This window comes from Glycine soja, chromosome 14, assembly GCF_004193775.1.
Source record: "Glycine soja cultivar W05 chromosome 14, ASM419377v2, whole genome shotgun sequence".
Taxonomy (NCBI): Eukaryota; Viridiplantae; Streptophyta; class Magnoliopsida; order Fabales; family Fabaceae; genus Glycine; species Glycine soja.
The window spans coordinates 22,944,660-22,950,746 of record NC_041015.1 but is presented as its reverse complement, the minus strand read 5'-3'; the positions used below and the strand labels follow the sequence as shown (position 1 = coordinate 22,950,746).

The following is a 6,087-nucleotide window of genomic DNA, read 5'->3' as shown; positions in this document are numbered from 1 at the left end:
GAGCTGGGCGGCAACCACCTCCCCTATTTTGCTATAAATAGGGGAGGAAGTGAAGAAGAAAAGGGTTCAGCCCCTTTGGCACTTCTCTCTCTTTCGAATTTGCTTGGAAAAATTGTTTCCGTGAAGAAAATCTAAGCCGAGGCGCTTCCGAAACGTTTCCGTAACGTTTTCCGTGAGGAATTTCGCAAGGGTTTCAACCGTTCTTCGACGTTATTCATTCGTTCTTCATCGTTCTTCGATCTTCAACGGGTAAGTACCTCGAACCAAGCTTTTCGATTCATTCTATGTACCCGTAGTGGTCCACATTGTGTTTCGTGCATTTTTATTCTCGTTTTGTTTACTTTTTATACCCCCTCTTGACGTGCTTAAGCCATTTTACTTAAGTCATTTCTCGCTTAACTTAAAAATAAAATAAATTTCCACCGAACGTTTGAATTGTATTATCCGTTAACTTCGGTTAAAATGAATTCCGACCGTTTGGTCGTGCCGTAACCACGTTGGAAATCAAAAAAAGAGGTAAAAAATAATATAATAATAATAAAAAAAAACATCTTTTAGCAAAATAAAGCGGAAAATCAATCGGACGTTTTCTCTTTGGGATTTCTCATTCTTAATCGAATTGATTAATAACTAAAGTGAAACTAAGGCTAAAATCAACTCGCCTAGTCAAGCTCGTCCATAAAAAATAGGCTTTTGAAGTTTGTCATTTCAATTTCTCACTAAGTAAAATGGATCATTTTTAAGGTCCAATGCCTTAAAATGATCACCTCTTAAGCAAAAAGAGAATCACTTGATAAGCAAGAACTACGTAGGTCTGATTTCCTCATCGCAATTGAGGATACGTAGGAGCAAAAGCCCCGCTTTTGTCGACCACCCCAAGAGATCGTTAATGGTCCAATGCCTTAACGTTTCTCTCCTTTCAAAAACAAGAGATCGTTAATGGTCCAACGCCTTAACGTTTCTCATCTTTCAAAATCAAAAGACCGTTTAATGGTCCAACACCTTAAATGACCTTTTGTTCAATAAAAACATACTTTGCAAAAAAGACAAAAAACAACTTAACCAAACACTTTGTTCCGAAAGAACTACGTAGGTCTGATTTTCTCATCCCAATTGAGGAATACGTAGGAGCAAAGGGAAACACCCTTGTCGACCACAAAAAGAGAAAAAATATAAAAAGGGTATAAAGGATATAAGGACATAAAAGGGAACGTAAAAATCAAAGTCATGTTTGCACATTCGATTAAAGGCTGCCGTCCCTTGTGACGGACGTGTGGGGTGCTAATACCTTCCCCACGCGTAAATACAACTCCCGAACCTTTCACTTAAAAGTTCGTAGATCGCGTCTTTTCCGGTTTTTCCGACGTTTTCCTCAAATAAACGTTGGTGGCGACTCCGCGCGTATTCCTTTCGTGGAACACGCATCCCGCGAGTCACGCGTCGCCCTCCCGCCGAAGGGTAGGTTGCGACAGTATGTAACTTGCATTTTCTTCACAGATGGGGCATGCATGATGACCCTTAACACTGTAACCGCTGAGATTCCTATATGCTGGAAAGTCATTAATGGTACAAAAAAGCATTGCACGCATTTCAAAGGTCTCCTTGCGAAACGCATCAAACACTATAACCCCCTCGTCCCACAACTTTCTCAGATCTTCAACCAACGGACTTAGATAAACATCAATGTCATTTCCTGGATGTCTTGGGCCTGATATCATCATAGACAACATCATGTATTTTCGCTTCATGCACAACCAAAGAGGCAAATTGTAAATTACTAGCAGAACTGGCCATGAACTGTGTTGAGTGCTTAAGGTGCCATATGGATTCATTCCATCACTAGCTAGTCCAAGTCTAAGATTTCTTGGCTCATTCCCGAAATCCGGATACAAACCATCAATCTTCTTCCATTGGGAGCAATCAGCCGGATGACGGACCATTCCACCATAAATCCTTCCATTTGCATGCCATGTAAGGTCTTTTGCGTCATCCTCATTAGATAAAAGACGCTTAAACGTTGGAATGATTAGAAGATACTACAAAACCTTCGTTGGGGGCCCTTGTTGGAGTTTTCATCAGAACTACTTTCTTCTTCATCCTTCACTTTGTACCGTGAAGTCCCACAGATAGGGCATTTGGACATTTCTTGGAATTCATGCCTGTACAGTATGCAATCATTGGGGCAAGCATGAATCTTCTGATACTCCATACCCATCAGACACAATATCTTTTTCGCCTTATAGTAACTTTTAGGCAATGTGTTGTCCTCTGGAAGCAGATTGTGCACTACCTCAAGCAGTGAGGTGAAACTTTTGTCACTCCACCCATACCTGGCCTTGACATTGACCAGACATAACACAGCAGACAACAGGGTTAAGGAATTCCATCACCCTGCATACAAAGGCTTCTTAGAATCACTCTGCAATACTTCATACACAGGGGCGTGTGCTTGCTGGAAAGACTCTTGTCCAAGGTCACGAATCATGTCCTCTAACCGATCTCCCATTTCTACATCAAACGGTTCAGATTGGGGCCCACTCTGCATGTCTGTGACTTCACCATGCCATATCCACGTCGTGTAATTCTTCTTAATCCCATCACCCAATAGATGGTCCCATATGTCATCGAGTAATTATCGTCTTCCATTCAAACAGTTGATGCAAGGACAATAATATTTTCCTTCTTCATTCGGTCGACCTCTTTCTGAAGCAAATTGCAAGAATTAATCGACGCCATCCTCATATTCTGGGCTCATGCGACTTTCATTCCTCCAACTTCGATCCATCTAAGCAATTTCATGCATGAAAATCTCACTTTTTTATTTATAGGTGTGGCCCTATCCCATTTAGGAAAACTGTCTTTTATGTTGGCTTCAAACGTCAGGGTTACCATTATTTACAAAAATTTGACTAAATTTCGGCAGCATTTCGCATTGGTCTCCAAGTACACGACATGACGTGAAATGAATTTCCCGATAATCAAGTATGCACTCGAAGAACAACTTGAAATGCATTGAACCGAAATTTTATCAAATTAATGAAAATAATAATAACCTTCATGAATGAATCTAACATAAAAATACCAGTCTCCCCAAATTGTCCAAACGGACAATTCAAGACTAAATACAATGACTAATGCAAACTGTCCGCAAGAGTCATTGCATTCAGTCTCAAATGGGAATCTAAGGTTCACTCACCATGAACAACAGTTGTTTATATAGCAAATTACACTGATCACAAACAACAACATACAAAAGGTAAAATTCAATTACAGACAAATATAGACATCAGTAGTTGTTTATGTAACTAATTTCAAATGTTGGGTTTCAAGGGTGCTTATGCTTTATTATTGTAGTTGGGTATATGTCTGTGAGTGTGTATCATGAGGGTCTGTGGGTATGAAATCCTCACCTTATGACTGCCCTTGAGCTTCCTCTGAGTGATTAGGAGGACAAATGGATTGATGTGTACTTCGACATAAGTTCAAAGTTGCTAGGCATTTGCAATGCATTTAGCTCTGAGCTTTCACGTCTGAACTAGGGAAACCTTTGTCTTAACTGTGCACTGCACAATTTAGACTATTTTTTTTTTGTTTTGCTCAGTGAAAATAGATAATATATGTGCGAGAGCCAAAAGGGCAGGAAGATGAAGACAATCTCTGGACATTGTGTTCTGGTAAAAGACATCAGTTTCGAAAACAACTCAAATTCTCACAAAGTTTGTCTCTGCTAACAATGGTACTTATGATGTCATCAATGCATACCTTCACCGAGCTTCTGCATCTTTCAACGAGCTCAACCACCTCCACAAGGACCTTGGATCATGTGACTCTCATAACAAGCACAAAATGCACAGAACAGAGAATGGTAATGACAGTGGGAAGGTAGTGGGAAATTTTGTTCAAAGTGTTGATATTAACAAGGAGCTGAGCCTTCGGCATGTGAAATTTGATCAGTTCAAAAGGCAACAAAGTGGCAGTGGGAATGCTGATGGTGAAAATTTTAGTCAACAAGAAGAACAAGAAAATGTGGATGGGGGTGAAATGCATAAGAAGAAGAAAAAGAAGAAGTAGGAAGTTGAGTCCTTGCACGACATACATAGCACTATTAAATTTGGAGTGAGGGAAGCTGATGGAAAGCATGTTAGTTCTAGGAACCCTACAATTGAGAAATGTAGTTCTATGTTAGATAATCTTGTGGGCTCACTAGATCTTCATAAGGTTAATAATTCTGCCAAAGGAAAGGTTTCGATGGGCTCTAGATTTTAGAAGGTTGTTGATGGAAAGCATGTTAGTTCTTGGTTGGGGTTTGCCCGACAGCAAGAAACCCTTTTTGTGGATCATTAGGCCTGACCTTGTCATTGGAGGTTCAGTGATTTTGTCATCTGTGTTTGTGAATGAAACTAAAGATAGAAGCCTAATAGGAAGTTGGTGTCCACAGGAGCAAGTGTTGAACCATCCTTGGTGGATTCTTCACTCATTGTGGATGGAACTCAACCACTGAAAGTGTTTGTGCTGGAGTACCAATGTTGTGTTGGCCATTGTTTGCAGATCAGCCAACAAACTGCAGATATATCTGCAATGAATGGGAAATTGGGATTGAAATTGATACCAATGTGAAGAGAGAAGAGGTGGAGAAGTTGGTGAATGACTTGATGGTGGGAGAGAAAGGAAAGAAAATGAGACAAAAGATCGTGGAGTTGAAGATGAAGGCAGAGGAAGCCACTACACCCAGTGGTTTTTCATTCATGAACTTGGACAAATTCATTAAGGAGGTGTTGCTTAATTAGATAAACATTACATTAATCGAAGGTTTTGGGGGGGTGTTCCTTTGTAGGATTAGTAGTATTTTCGGTCTGTTAGTATTTTCTGTGTGTGGTTGTGTGTGTGTGGCTGTCTGTGTGTGTCTGTGTGTGTGTATGTGGGTGTGGGTGTGTGTGTGTGTTACTGTGTGTGTGGCTGTGTGTGTGTGTATGTGGGTGTGGGTGTGTTTCTGTGTGTGTGGCAGTGTATGTGTGTGTGTATGTGGGTGTGTGTGTGGTTGTGTGTGTGTGTGTGTGTGTGTGTGTGTGTGTGTCTGTGTGTGTGTGTGTGTCGCTGTCTGTGTGTGTGTGTGTGTGGTTGTGTGTGTGTATGTCGGTGTGTGGGTGGTTGTCTGTGTGTGTGTTTGTGTGGCTGTGTGTGTGTGTGTGTGTGTGTGTGTGTGTGTGTGTGTGTGTGTGTGTGTGTGTGTGTGTGTGTGTGTGTGTGTGTGTGTGTGTGTGTGTGTGTGTGTGTGTGTGTGTGTGTGTGTGTGTGTGTGTGTTTGTGTGTCTATGGCTGTGTGTGTGTGTGTGTGTGGCTGTGTGTGCGTGTGTGTGTGTGGCTGTGTGTGTGTGTGTGTGGCTATGTGTGTGTGTCAATAGCACAAGCTGGATTTCAAAGATAGCTTTAGGGGAGGACTATTGACAGATAGTCATTTGATCTTAGATAAGTTAGTCAAACAAATACAGCAATTTATCTACCAAACAAATATAGCAGTATATGTGTATATAAATGCTAGGACAAATGTCAAAATAGTAGTCTATCATAATACATATAAAGATAGTAGACCGTACATACGTACCTGGAGTTGCTATAATCAAAGAGCTTCCACAGCAACGCCAATTAGCAGTAGTAAATGATAACCCTAAAAAAAACCATACAGAAATTAGCCACAATGTATTTAAAGCCTTTTGTCAACAATATGACTCTCACTTCATGGTGATACATTGACTCTCAAAAGACATTATACTGAGAGTGTATTTAAAGTCTTTTTCAGCAATGTGCACCTTTTGCCACAAAATGAGGAAAAGACCCCTCACAATCTACAGTGCTAGCTATGGTGAAGTAGTTAAAGTCTGATGCACAGGTGAGGCAGCACTGATGACCTGTTATAGGAGGTAACAGTCGGTTACATGAAAATCATAAAATTTGCAAATGAGGATCTCTTATGTTCATCCTATACTGCTCATTTTTCTTCTTCCAAAGACATTACCTCTGAATCCTTTCTATCACATTCAACACAAACTACACTGATTTCAAAGTACCAAGTTTGATTTGTAAGAAAAA

General features: G+C 40.5%; 1 pseudogene; it reads left to right on the top strand.

Annotated features, from left to right (window-relative positions):
- The first annotated feature begins 4,285 nt into the window (after nucleotides 1-4,285).
- On the top strand, nucleotides 4,286-4,787 carry LOC114383923 (annotated as a pseudogene).
- Nucleotides 4,788-6,087: the final 1,300 nt, after the last annotated feature.